The sequence below is a fragment of the Pogona vitticeps genome, chromosome 1, assembly GCF_051106095.1.
Source record: "Pogona vitticeps strain Pit_001003342236 chromosome 1, PviZW2.1, whole genome shotgun sequence".
Lineage (NCBI taxonomy): Eukaryota > Metazoa > Chordata > Lepidosauria > Squamata > Agamidae > Pogona > Pogona vitticeps.
In genome coordinates, this window is record NC_135783.1 from 147,230,605 (window position 1) to 147,243,388 (window position 12,784).

At 42.6% G+C, this 12,784-nt stretch overlaps 1 long non-coding RNA gene across 1 annotated transcript in view; it reads right to left on the minus strand.

The window, feature by feature from the left end:
- Positions 1-3,528: 3,528 nt before the first annotated feature.
- The window catches only part of LOC110078952 (uncharacterized), a 54,912-nt gene continuing 45,656 nt past the window's right edge, over positions 3,529-12,784 (minus strand). Inside the window, exon 2 of the long non-coding RNA XR_012088158.2 lies at positions 3,529-4,011. This is a non-coding gene — a long non-coding RNA (uncharacterized LOC110078952). The remainder of the gene's footprint in view (positions 4,012-12,784) is intronic.

Genomic DNA, 12,784 nt, shown 5'->3' on the forward strand with positions numbered 1-12,784 from the left:
TGACATGTGTTTGCTGGTAACAAAACTAAAGCAGCACTGGTTTCAGCACTATTCCAATAAATTAAGAACAAAAATTGTCAGCTTTTTCTTACTCCCCAACGAACACGGAAGGAGGAGAGGATGCTTTCCCGCCCCCTGTAAAATCTAGCACCATGGTTACTTGGACAGCAAGTCAGTTCAGTGGCACACCACTTACCAATACATGGGGGAGACAGAAGAGGATATGGGCGCATGGAGGTAGAGAGGGAGGGTTAAATAAGGTCATTTTGAGGTACAGTGTGGTTTTCTGTCTTGAAACAAACCAATCCTTGCGTGCAGATGCAAAGACTGCTCTAAGTGACAAGCCACACTTTGGAGTGACCCCGTTTAGTCCAATCCAGCCTGGGATAACCTGACCGTTGGGCCACACCCGCAGTTTCCCTCTGGATAGCCCACATCTCATCGATGATAAGTTCTCAACCCAAAACTGTGTACAAAATGGAAAGGTGCATACAAAGATGGGTGTATTCAGGGTATATTGCACACACACGAAAGGAATAAATTGGGGAAACTATGTCCAAAATGCATGTGTTGGAGAAAATCGTTTGTGACAATCTACTGAAATGCTTGTGCATTAAAAGCTCACATGCTGATGCAGAAAATGGATGGGGAAGATGTATAACTGACTGCATATAAAACTGACATTGACCGAATGTTTCATCTGTCCCTACGTTTAAGTCTTTTGATGAGTTCTAGCGTACAGGCAACCTATGAAAAAAATGCATATCTTGCCTTACTGGATTAGCATCAACATCATGGGACTGAATCGTCAAATGTATTCTCCCTCCCCCAGCCCCAACGTATCCTCTTAGCAGATCAGTCCTTCTGTTTTGCAAAATGCTTTGCGAGCCACAAACTGCAATGCCAGTACAGCCAACAAAGGGCTCTGCAGGCCTACAAGGGGTAAACCAGCTGTGAAGCCTAAGAGAAAAAAGGACAAGTAGATATGGTCCCCAAAGATGTTTCAAAGGAATTCTCAAGGGACACATTTTATGTTTCTCAATAAAAATTGTTTAGGTCAAACTTTCTGCATTTAGCTCCATTTCTTACACCTCTATTTTACCACAAATGGTTTTGCAGTAGTTCTTACTTGTCTTCTAGGGTTGAGGACCTCATGGCACAGTGGGTAAACTACAGCACTACATCCAAAATTCTGCTCACTACCTGGGTTCAATCCCGTGTAGATGGATCAAGGTTCACTCAGCCTTCCATCCTTCTGAGGTCAGTAAATTGAGTACCCAACTTGCTGGGGGAGGGAGGCAATATATAGCCCAGATAATTAAATTGTAAACCACCCAGAGAACACTTTAAGCACTATAAGCAGCACACCTTTTGCTTTGGGGCTTACTTTCATAATTTGATTTTCCTGATGGTTTTAGACTCTAATTCTCATCACCTCCATCCAGCCTGGTCACTGGTGAAGGATCTTGAGAGCTGCAGTTCACATCTGGAGGGCCACAAGTTCCCCAGTCCTGCTCCAGTCTGTGTCACTTACGGAGTGATAATACAAGATAGAAAGCAGGAGTTGGGATGGATAAGTTCTTGAATTGACTCTACAGTTTCCAGTCAATGTGGTTCTGTCATTCAGTCAGAGATGCAAAGTGCAATTGAAGTATCATTTGTGGAAAATGACCTTGGAATAAGCAATCTGCATCTGATGAGATCTACAGCCTGATCCAAGAGGCAAAGCTGCTGCGATAAGGATATTTGATAAGGAAGAGCTTCCTGAGGGACCTTCAAGGTCCCCTTGGGACTGCCCAAGAGCAGTAAAGAGGCTAATTCACACTGACAAAGAAAATCTATGCACTTCCCTGCATGCAATCCTTACCTCAACCTACAGTCTAGAATTATAACATGAGAGCAAGATCCATTTTATTTATTTGCCACATTTGTGTCAAGTATTTCTGCTAGTGCCTTTTAACTGCTGACCTTAAAAACAAGACAAGACCAGACAAACCTTGCCTTATTCCATTTTAGAGACATTGGCCAGAACCCTATTGGTGATTATGCTGGCGTGTGACTGTGTAAATTATGGCACCAAATTACTGCTAATGAACTAACTGTTGCTCCTAGTCCTGGTTCAGTGTTGGTCACAGGACCAGAAATGTGAGCAGCAATTTGTTAATTAGTGGCAACTGGCCAATGTGATTTCCAGAATTACATTTAGACTGGGGTAAATCCCCAATAGGATTCTGGCCATTATTTTGTTGGCAAAGTTCCCCCCCCCTTTTTTTTTTAATTGTAATTTCTAGTCATGCTAGTCTGGGACAAGTTAATTTTTGAGGCTGAGAGTATTTTTTAGCCCTGAAAAATAAACCTGCTAAATTATTTAATGATGATGATGTACACAAAGTGCTCCATTATGGTCAAATTAGATTATTCATAATTAGCAAAGGGTCTTAAAACATTCAGGGGGGAAACAGGTGCAGGGGAGGGCAATCTGTATAGGAACTCTGGTGGTAGGTGTTACAAGAGCTTTGGGTTTTTTTGAGTCCCCCCCCCCCCCACTTTTTCAGTTGGGACCCATTTCTCTTGTAGGTGATAAGGTAATACTGTATGTCTTTTCCTCCAATAAAAATAACAGGCACAAGGGGAAATTTGGACTGGGAGTATAGAAGGAGGAGCACAGTGTTAGATGTCTTATTTTTCTCGCAGCAAGGTGTTGATTCAAATCAGGGTTTCTGACATCTCTTTTTAAAATCTCTTACATAAAGAGATTTTTAAAGTGTCTGGAAAGCATTTGCTCTAGGTAGGAACCAGACTCAACTTTTCTGGGGTCTGAATCTGGTCTTCTGGATTTGGCCTGCAGGCTGGGAGAAGCTGCAACTCTTGACCTGAGGCCAACATGTACATCAAGGAAATTAGCTAAGAACCTTTTCTCCAACGTGCTAGTCACATGGATGTGCAGGTACATGTGTATGCATATAGCTGAACATCCAAAATTGTCAGACCTAACATCCCAAATGAAGTAAAAGCCTTCATTCACCCTCTCACCTGAGAAAACTCATTCTGTTGCAGCGACAGACCAGGCCTAACGTGAGTAGTGTATATCGTGCCTTGGTATGATAGCTTTAGTACTTGTTTATGGGAAATACATTGTTTCTGGCATGGCTTTAATATCCTTACTTAGAGGATCCTTCAAGAGGTACTGTCCCACAGAGTACCAAGTACGGTTTAAAAATAATTGTCTATGAAAGGTTTTTGACTCCTTTCACTGAGCTTGATAAATGCAGAAGGAACACTAAGGAGTGATGATAAACAGATATTTGTTTCCCTCTCGCTCTCAACCCCATTCAGCATGTCACTGTCCCTATTTTTTTTCCATAATGCTGGAAAAAAAGCTGCTTTTGGGACAACAGCTTCCAAAAGCCTACAGCCAGCATGGCCGTATCCTCTGAGGGTTTCTGGGAAATGTAGCCCAAAAAATAGTAACTCTCTCTGGCTCTATCTATTAAAAAGGGCTCAGTCAATGAGGGACCCCTCCTGAAGTTTCAGGAAAAAGAAAAGCATCCAAATATATGCACAGAACCAATGCTAAACTGAATTATGGCTATATACACTTAACCAACTGCCCCAATTTCATTTACAGCCCGATGTTGGGGCTATAGATGCTTTAATCATTGCATGGAGGAAATCATGCTGAAAAGATGAAAGGATGTGAAAGAAGAGTGTTTCCTCGTGAACTCCTGAACCAAATTCATTTGTTTCTTGTCACTTTTGAAGCTGTAAATGGAAATAGGAAAGCAAAGGTTAAGTGGAAATCTGAATGTTCTCCATTTCTTACTTACCTAGGGAGCACAGCTATGCTGGAGACACGAATCATTTCCTCTTTCCAAATTTGTTCTGTTTTCATGGATCGATGTTGCCCACTGAGATGTGGGCCATTAGCCTTAAGTCAGAACCATTCTCAGCCTGGGTAGAAAACGCCAGATAGGAGAAATCTTCATCTCTGCCAACATTGATGCTGTAACACTGTAACAATAGGGCCAACCTAAGCAAAAGTACAATTAACCAACAATTCCATATCTACACGTACGTTCCAGTGAACTGAATGACATTTTCAAACACCTTGCCCTGGTCAATAGCTACAACTATTTGCAGTAAGGACAGGATCATGCTGTGCTGGACTGCTGTGCAGCTGCTAAAGATAATGGCAGAGTGACAGGGAGGGAGAGAAATGGCAGCTACCTAAATTTACAGGGAGTCAAAGCCAGGCTTTTAAGAGCTAATCACTGAATTGGGCACAGGCTTTGCTTGAATGGGCAAATATGTCTGTTTTGCTTTTGTTTTTTCTCATGTTCAGTTTTTTTTTTTTTAAAAAAAGTGGATTGCAAGAGTTGAATTTATGAAGGAAAAGGTGATTAAACAAAGATGTATGCCACACCACGGATTCCAGCTGCTGTATTCTAGATCAAGTCTAAGTAAGTAATCCAAGTTATCTCAGCCATATAAACTTGAGGTATGGTTTATATTTATAATTTTTTTAAAAAACCACAATAAATAATAAACATTAAAGCATCTAAGAAACAAAACTAAGGAGGGGAAAACATATTAAATACACTGTACACCCCACCACTGGGACTGTTAAGGAATAACTACTTAAACCATTAACCCTTCTGGGGCTCCCTTTTCCTTCCAAAATTGTATAGACTCATATGTAACACTTTGTCCTTTACCTACCTACCTACCTACCTACCTACCTACCTACCTACCTACCTACCTACCTACCTACCTACCTACCTACCTACCAACCAACCAACCAACTCTCCCTTTATACCTGCAAACACATAGTTACTAGTTATCCCCTTCTTAATTGCTATAATACATGTAAGTTTATCATTAGTTTCTATATCCCAAACTTCTCTACACCAGTCACTTAACAACATATATTATGAGGTGGTTTTGAATTACTAGCAATAATCAGTCTTGCCACTGTTAACAGATTAGAAACCAATTCTCTCCTAGTCCACTTATCTATCTCCCTTTCAAGGTTCTAAAGCACTATTTTAGAACATACAGCTAAATTTAAACTGCTTATTCCATTTTCACATCCCTAGCATATGTGAAAATAAGTGCCTATTTTCTAGCACCCTTTCCAGCATATATTAGAACAATTATTATCTATTTGATTAAACACCATCATCATCTTAGAACTGCAGAGGTGGAAGCGACCTTATGGATTGCATCCATATTGCTTGTCTTAAGTACCATCTCCACACTAATTTATTAAAAAATCCATTTTATCCTTATTGACATGAATCATAATATTCTAACATTCCACATATTTTTTAAGCTTTGCAGCTTATTTATTCTCCTAAATCTTATTCCCACAACATTTAAAGTAAATCCCCCTGTTCTTCAACTTCCAGTAATAAATTATAAATTTTACTATCTGCTTCCCTACTTTCTCTTCTCTTACATTTTCCTTCTGTAAAATAATTCCTTCATTTGACTGCTGGATAGCTCAGTGGTTCAAGTCTCTGTCTGCAGAGACAGAAGTTGAGAGTTCAATACTCCACTGGGCCTCTCTAACAGGGGCGGGACTTGATGATCCATAGGGTCCCTTCCAGCTCTGCAGTTCTAAGATTTAATAGGTTCCCCATATATATCATTTCCTTTTATCTATTTCTTTGTCCACAGTTCTAACTGAATAGCATTATACCAAGGTATTTTATCTTTGTATTCTCAAAGGCTTTCATGGCTGGACTGTATTTTTCAGTGCTGGGAGCCAGGCTTTGTTGAGTTTTAGATTTTTTTTTCTTTTTTTGTTGAAGCCTGCAGAAAGGTGAACAAACTCTACCCAGCCACAAGGACTGGTGATCACTGCACACAAAAGACCCACTAACGACACCCATCAATCACAGTGACAGATCATCTCTTCCCCTTATCACAACAATACACCCACAACAAAAAAAACTTAGATTACCATAATCACCCAATCTCCTGAATAAGACAAAAAGCTGATCCCACAGCTATAAATACTCTACTATCGTACAAACTGCACCAGAGCACAGACAGAGTTCTGACTCCTGTCCTCTGAAGATGCTGGCCACAGAGACTGGCAAAATATTAGGAAGAAAAACCTTCAGAACATGGCCAAACAGCCCGTAAAACCTACAACAACCATATTTTATACAGTGGTGCCTCGTATAACGAGCGCACCGTATAACGAAGAATTCGCATAGCGATCCCTTCTCTGGGATCGCTAATGTGAAGGCATCGTGTCGGTCCCTATGGGAAAAACTCGCTTACCGAAGACGGGCCGACGGGTGCCAGGAAGGAGCCGCCGCCGCCGCCACGAGAGTGATGCGGGGCCACGCTGGCTGGGAAGGAAGGCGGCGAAGCAGGCAGATGAAGGCAGGGAAGCCGCGCGCGCGCGCTCGCTCGCGCGTCCTCTCCCCCCCCCCCCACTTTCCCTCTTCCTCCTCATCCTTCTCCTGACGCCCCCGGGAGGGAAGGAAGGTGGCAAGGCAGGCAGGCGAAGGCAGGGAAGCCTGCTGGTCGCTCGCTCCGCGTCCTCCCCCCCCACACCCACTTTCCCTCTTCCTCCTCATCCTTCTCCTGAAGCCCCCGGGAAGGAAGGAAGGCGGCGAGGCAGGCAGGCGAAGGCAGGGAAGCCTGCCGGTCGCTCGCTCGCGCGTCCTCCTCTCCCCCCTTCCCTCTTCCTCCTCGTCCTTTTCCTGAAGCCCCCGGGAAGGAAGGAAGGTGGCAAGGCAGGCAGGCGAAGGCAGGGAAGCCGCACGCTCGCGCATCCTCCCCCCCACGTTCCCTCTTTTCCTCTTGCCGCCGCCCCCCCAAGCCTCCCACTGAGTCGGGCGATCAGCTGTTCGGCGGTTGTAAAATGGCCGACGGACGCCAGTGCAGCGTTTTCGCGCCCTCCCCTCGCTTACCGAGGGCGCGAAAATGGCTGCTGCTATGGAGGAAACTTCGCTGAACGGTAAGTTTAGGGCCCATTGGAACGCATTAAACGATGTTTAATGCGTTTCAATGGGCTTTTACGTTCCGTTTAGCGACAATTTCGCATAGCGAGGGTTAATCCGGAACGGATTAACCTCGCTATGCGGGGCACCACTGTATTTGCCTAACACTTGTTTTATTTGTTCTTCATTCCCCATTTTTTCCAGCCAATCCTTTAACCTAAAACCTTGTCTCTTTATCAAAAAGTTCTTCAACTGATAATTTAAAATTCATTGGGAATTTGTACAGCTCTATCACCAGAAATATTGGAGATATTGGCAGGATGAACAATTTTCTATATGTATTCCATATTGTTAACATAATGTTAAGAAAATGATTTTCTATTTTTTAAAAAAACACTAATTTTGTTATCTTGTAAGAAGAAGTCATTTGCCTCTAGAGGTATAGTGGCTGCCACCCTTTTCGAAGTCTGTCATAGTCAATAGGATCAAACTGCAAGTTGGGCATGCAACTAAGACTATATGCACAGATGTTAGCAATATGTATCAAGGGTTGGATCCAAAGTCCATTTCCACCAAGGATGGCACTGTCTGAGCTCACTTCTCTTCAGAATTCTGTTATGGATAGAGACTGAGAAAGGAAATTATTCCATTTCCCCCCCCCCTCCTCATGCTGCTCCCAGCACCACTTCCCACATTGTTCCATAGAGTTCCCCAGTGCTTTGATTCTGTGGGAAGTACAGGGAGATTGTGTAACCAGTGAAAACTGCTCCTTTCTCCTCCTCCTCCTCTTCTTCCTCCTCCTCCTTGATCACACCAGCAGGATTCCTCCATTAGAAAAGAACCCTTGTGTGGATGGAAGAAGCAGAAGTTGAAAAAAAATAGATTTTGGATGGCAATATCATCATTTCAACTGAATATGCAAAAGTTAGTAAGAGAGAAGAAATCACAGACCTCACAGTGAACTGGAGGAAATAAAACTGAAACAAGCATTTAAAATGGTGCCTCCTTCTTTAGCCCCACTCACTTGGCCTCTGAGCCTTCTCCATTGGAATTCAGCCCTCAGTTATCTCCTCAGGGTGAAAATTTACCCACAGGCTAAGAAAGACGCCACAGTCCTGGTCTGGAAAGTGGAGGTTTCATTTTAGATTTGGGAGAGGAAGACAAAAGAACAAATCATCTCCCAGTACCCCCACACCATGTTTAATCATCTCCCAAATGCTGTCCCAAAGTGCTTTTCTCTAAGGTTTGAGTAATGGTCAAATAAAAGTTCCACACCACCAAGACTGCTTTCTAACATTACATACCCCATTTGCATATGAACGAAGGGAGCCTCATTCTGGGAGTCTGATGATACCTTGTGTTTCCCAAGGCCTTGGAAGGACAGCTTATGCACATAAAAGCAGTGTTGATGAAAACATATCATCTTGTGTTCCATGCCAACTTTTTTGTAGGTCATGAATGATAAGGTAATTTTCTTAAATCTCACCGATTAGTATTCTGCTATAGCTGCAGTTTCATAAAATCGTCCCGACATCAGATAAAAAGTAATAAAACTGACTTCTATTATTTATTACAAGGCTTTATATCTTTCACATTTATTTTTAAAGCCCTTTTTTCTTTTTTCCATGTTTTTCCTAGGAACTTTTATGAACATGGGCATGATTCTATCTCAGCTGCTGACTTTTTCCAATTCTGAATTCTAGAGATGACAAGTTTCTGCTTTTTCCTCAGGCTTTTCTAGCTGGGGCAGCAGCCTATATGAGAACAGATCTAATTACTATGTGCAGCTTTCAAATGTAAAAAATGAACTCATTGTGTTTCCTTCCTTTTTTCTTTGACGGCCCGCCCTGAATATAAAAGAACAGAAGATACTGTAGACTGTATTGCTGTAGACAATATCGGTGATGAAAACTGCCATAACTTTTACTCATAAACTTTAGGATCCATTTTTTAAATAGGCCGTAGGCTGCCAAGAGAGACAAACTGAAGACACGCTCTCAGGCAGAATTTCTCAACCCACAGTCTTCAGATATGCGGGAACACAATTACCATCATCCTCAACTACAATGAGGTTATCTAACACATCTGGTAGGCAGTAGCTTGGTGAGGTCTGTGAGTCTTGAGCTGACAAAATTAGCCGGATAAAATGAGTCAATGGTTTGCTCACATTGTGTTCCATTGCATCATTTCAAACCCTGGCCTCGAATTTTAATCCACACCACACATCTCCAGTGACCCACTCTGCCCTTCTATCTTTCATTAGATCCACTATTACCTGAAGTTGATGAGACCTAGTGTGGTATAAGGGGAAGACGGTTGAACTAGGAGATTCAAGTTCAAATATCCACTCAACATGGTTCAATTAAGCTCTGTCAAAATAAACTCTCTCTTAGGGTTGTTGTCAAGAGAAAATAGGGGAAGGAGATTCATGTACGTCATGCTGAATTCCTTGGAGGGAGGATAAAATATAGATCTTAATAAAATAAAGTCACCACAGCTGTCATTGTCCAATTAAGATTTGTTTAGTTTGATTAATCATCTGCTTTTTACATGGAGAAATTAAATTTCCAAATGTTCACTGAAGGTGTCATTTTGAAGTCCTTGAAGAGTATGAACTTGGTATTTAGCAAACAAAAGTATTAATGCTTGTTAGAAGAAAAGCTGACTTTATTCTCACTTTACTTCCATGGTAGAGTAAAAAATTTGTGACCAAAATGGAACCAGAAAGGTGTATCCTTGCATGTGCTTTAGTGGTTTTCATGTCATTTTGTTAATGGATACATTAATATATTAGCCTCCCCCTCCTCTCTCTGGACCCACCGTGGCCAACACAATGATAGCAGGTGTCATCATGGTGAATGGGTGGGTAGGGGATCATCCTCTGAAAACTGCCCACCACCTGCTATAGAGATTCCAGCTACCCAAATAAAATCCTCTTTAAGATTCTCACTGATCAGGAACTCAGGCAAAACTTAAGTCACTGGTTTCAAGGCTGGCTCGAAACATTTAGGGTCCCAGAGGAAAGATAAGATGGATCTCATTCCCTTCAACCCACAGAAACTAGGCAGTCTGGCAGAGCTGATACTTACAAATGGCTGCGAATGTTGCACCACACCTAAGGATGGCAGCCTAGCTTACAGAGCCCAGGATAAGCTGTGTCACATACATAATAGCTCTGGGCTAAAAGGAAAGGGAACAGCCATGGGACTTAGGGAAACCAGTTGGGAGATTACGCTGCTACTCCCAATGGCGGCATGGAGTGGTTGCCTTACTCTGTCTAGCACTAGGACCAGTTCTCGGTAGTCTAATATTGTCCTTTGCTAATGCACTCTGATTGGTGCATTTTGCTTCCGTTCCAGCCAATCAGTTCCCTGCGTGTGGGCGGATGGTATGTGGTAGTTTATGAGAAAAGTCTTCACATCATCAGCTGATAAACTAACCTGGGGATTTCTAGCTCAGAGCTAATTTACTATGGGCTTAGAAATTCTCAGCCAGTTGGGCATACAGCACCAGAGGCACAAAAATGATATTAAAAGAGACAGAAATTTTTCATAACCATTACTAAGAGTCCTCTTTCCCTCAATCTCCATGTTCCTCTGCCATTAACTTTTATGTTTTACAGTTAAGGCAGCAATATAATGTATACACAATATTACTATTACACCTTTCAGCTACTAATGGCATTATTATTGTTCTTTGTATGTGTTCTTCAAATAACATTGCTGTCATTTTTATGTCCTTAAAATGTACATTTAATGATAAATGCAATAATATAATGCTTGTAAAAATATAAACATCCCCACCACAGCCCCGCATATCTGTAATGACAATAACAATTACCATCTTTTACACCGGTAGAGGACAGGCTACTATACAATAAATTAATACATCAGGAAGAATAGAGAAGCCCCTCTCTATAAATGGATGTGATTATCCCTTGCAGAGCTTGGAAATACATATTTATTTTTAACTTACAAGAGGCCATGCTGGTGGGGGAAGGGGTTTGGTGAATATTCCAAACAAGTAACTTCTGAATCCTTGGCGTCTGGTCTAGTCCAATCATTTTTCCAGCTGAGATGAAAGACAAGGCAGGGCTCTTCCTTTTTGACACACTGTCTAGAAACCTTATTGTTACATACAGCACTGATGTTACCTGCCTGTCATGGGTTTGGAGGGAAAGTTCCATCCTATGGGGAGTGGAAGGCGGGACATCAGGAGGAGGGGCTGTACTGTATATATATGTGATGCGTGTGTGGAGAAGTTAGGAGACGCTGGGATGTGACGAAGCAGCAGCTGGGAAGAAGAAGCTGGTGTGGGAGTCTGTGTGTCAGACAGGGTACTACTGTGTGTCAGAGTACCAACCTGATAGGTTCAGGTGTCTGTTGGTTAGCCAGAACTGATAGGTTCAGGGTCTGTGCTTCAAGTTAAGGGTTCTGTGTGAACCAAACTGTGTGTATGTATGAGTGAAACTAAGCCACGTTACTATATCTTATTCACCTGATCAATTTATTTTCCCTGTGTGTTGTTTTAAATAAACCTTATTCTTTATTTGTTTAAAAATCCATCCCTGGTCTGTGTGACTTCTTATAGGGAATGGTTGGTGGCAGCTTAGTTAACGTGTGGCAGATCCCAGTAGGTCTGGGTTTGTCACATTGATTGGTGTCCAGCGTGTGGGATACGACTGGTCCAGTTGTCCAGCGGTCCAGCAAAGCCTTGGCAAGTGTGCCCAGAGCAAGGGGGGTCTAGTCAGGGACAATCTGAGGCGCGTAGGTAATCTTCTAGGTGTACCTCACGGGGAGGTGCGCTAGTAGAAGAACGTGCCAACTGGGGAGACTAGATTAGGGTGCTCTGAGGCAGCCTGTTTTTGGCGGGAAAAAAGCTGAGGCAAAACTGTGAAACAGCAGTGATCTAGCCTGCCTGCTGAGAGGCCCAGCAGAGGGGGGTAGACTCTAACTCGCTACAGTTGCAAGTAGTGCTGAAGGACAGCAGCAATCTATAGGGAAAGCTGGTTCTGAGGCAAAAGAGAAAAAAAAAAGTGGTCGTTTTATTTTGAGGCTTGACTTTTTAAAGCAGCTTGTTCTGAGGGGGGATTATGCCCTTGACTCGAAGCCAAATGGCAGAAATGGGTGAAGTGAAAGACCCCCAGGTTGACCAAGGTTCTGAGGATGAATTTGGCTCAGTGCAGGGTGACAGCACAGGAGAGCAGAACCCAGAACTCAGAAAATTGCTCCTAGCCCAACAGCATGAACTGAGGGTGAGGGAAATGGAGGAAAGATTAGAGAGAGAAAGAAGGGAAGAAAGGGAAAGGCAATTTGAAATGGAGCAAAGGGAAAGAGAGAAACAACGGCAATTTGAATTAGAGAGAGAGAGAGAGAGAATGGAGAGGGAAGAAAGAATGGAGAGAGAGAAAATTGCTCTGGAAAAAGAAAGGATGGCGTTTGAATTAAGGAAATTGGAAATGATGAACCAGAACAATAATAACAATAGGGATTCTGAGGGAGGCCAATTGTCTAAAGCTGACCTGAAGAAATTCCCTGTGTACCACAAGGGAGATTGTCCTGAGGTGTTCTTTTCCTTAGTGGAAAGAGCGTTTGTGGACTTCTCAGTGAGGGAAACTGAGAAGATGACCATCATGCGATCTTTAATCAGTGGTAGCCTGGCTGAAGTCTATGCCGAGATGCCTGAGGAACTGATGAAAGATTTTGCAGAGTTTAAAAAACTGGTGTTTGCAAGACATGGGATAAATGCGGAACAGCTGAGGCAAAGATTCAGGTCCCTCACAAAGAAACCAGAGCAGACTTTTACCCAAGTGGGGGCCCAATTGG